Source organism: Arachis duranensis, chromosome 6 (genome assembly GCF_000817695.3).
Source record: "Arachis duranensis cultivar V14167 chromosome 6, aradu.V14167.gnm2.J7QH, whole genome shotgun sequence".
In the NCBI taxonomy this organism is placed as follows: domain Eukaryota; kingdom Viridiplantae; phylum Streptophyta; class Magnoliopsida; order Fabales; family Fabaceae; genus Arachis; species Arachis duranensis.
In genome coordinates, this window is record NC_029777.3 from 37069499 (window position 1) to 37071593 (window position 2095).

A 2095-nucleotide genomic window follows, 5' to 3' on the forward strand; every position below is an offset into this window, starting at 1 on the left:
TCAGAGCACCTTTTGAACAGATAAGGTTCATCCCACAAGAACTTCCTTGCTTCATTGATTAGTTTCTTCACTTGTTGCTTGGTGAATTCTTGAGGTATCTTCCTCCCTACTTTGTAGTTTGCTATATCAGCGAACCATGGTGTTTGTTGGATCAGTATAAGATGTTCATCTGGGAAGCTTTCATTCACAGGTAGTGAGGCCTTTTGAATTGTTTCTTGTGGCAGCCTTGACAAATGATCAGCAACTAGGTTTTCAGTGCCTTTTCTGTCCCTTACCTCAATGTCAAATTCTTGTAAGAGTAGAATCCACCTGATAAGTCTTGGTTTAGCATCCTGTTTTGACATCAAATACTTGAGAGCGGCATGATCAGTATAAACCACAATTTTAGATCCTATCAAGTACGATCTAAACTTATCAAATGCATAGACTACAGATAACAATTCCTTCTCTGTTGTAGTGTAATTTTTTTGAGCCTCATTCAATACTTTACTTGCATAATATATGACATGATGCAAGTTTCCCTTCTTCTGTCCAAGTACAGCACCAATTGCAATATCACTTGCATCATACATGAGTTCAAACGGTAAGTTCCAATCCGGGGGTGTGATAATTGGTGCTGTTGTGAGTTTATGTTTTAAAGTTTCAAACATACACTGGCAATTTTCATCAAAAACAAAAGGTTGATCAATCATCAAAAGGTTACTCAAAGGTTTGGCTAATTTAGAAAAATCTTTGATAAACCTTCTATAAAATCCTGCATGCCCCAAGAAACTTCTAACAGATTTCACATTAGTTGGTGAAGGGAGTTTTTCTATTATTTCCACTTTTGCCCTGTCAACCTCTATTCCTCTTCTTGAAACTTTATGACCAAGAACAATCCCCTCAGGCACCATGAAATGACACTTCTCCCAGTTCAAAACCAAATTAGTTTCTTGGCACCGTTTCAAGACAAGAGTTAGATGGTTTAAGCAAGTAGTGAAAGTATCACCAAAAACAGAGAAGTCATCCATGAAAACCTCTAAAAATTTTTCAACCATATCTGAGAAAATGGAAAGCATACACCTTTGAAAAGTGGCTGGGGCATTGCATAATCCGAATGGCATTCTTCTAGAAGTGGGAAGTGATCTTTGTGTGTGGCATCATTCAACCTTCTATAGTCAATACACATCCTCCACCCTGTCACAGTTCTTGTGGGAATGAGTTCACTCCTCTCATTAATAATGACTGTCATCCCACCCTTCTTTGGTACCACTTGGACTGGGCTTATCCATGAGCTATCAGAAATAGGATATATGATTCCTGCATTCCATAATTTTATTACTTCCTTCTGGACGACTTCCTTCATTGCAGGATTTAGTCTTCTCTGAGGTTGAATTACTGCTTTGGAATTGTCCTCCAAAAGAATCTTATGCATACATACTGTAGGGCTAATGCCTTTCAGGTCATCAATGGTCCATCCTAAGGCATCCTTGTGAGCTCTGAGAACATCAAGAAGCTCTCCTTCTTCTTTCTTTGTCAAGGATGAATTAACGATCACTGGGAAGCTCTCTGAAGTGCCAAGAAATGCATATTTAAGATGAGAAGGTAATGGCTTCAATTCTTGCTTCTGCACCTCTTCTTTCTTGCGTGGTTCCACCTCTTTATCTATGGAAGCCTCAGCTACGTGTTCCTCTATTGTTTCTTAATTGTCTTTTTCTTGCTCATGCTGATTAATATCTAATATTTCTTCCACCAGGCTCTCTATCATAGCCACTCTCAAATGATCTTCCTGCTCAGGAGGGTGTTGCATTGACTTAAAAACATTTATGACATTTGCTCATTGTGTACTCTGAAAATCATTTCTCCTTTTTCCACATCTATAATGGCTCTTGCGGTTGCTAGAAATGGTCTGCCCAAGATGATTGAATTGTTGCCTTCCTCATCGGTATCTAGGATTACAAAGTCCGCAGGGAAGATAAACTCTCCAACCTTTACTAACAAATTTTCCACAATTCCATTTGGTGTCTTGATTGATCTGTCAGCCATGACTAGTGACATCCTGGTGGGTTTGAGTTCTTCTATGGCAAGCTTCTTCATCATGGACAAGGGCATTAAA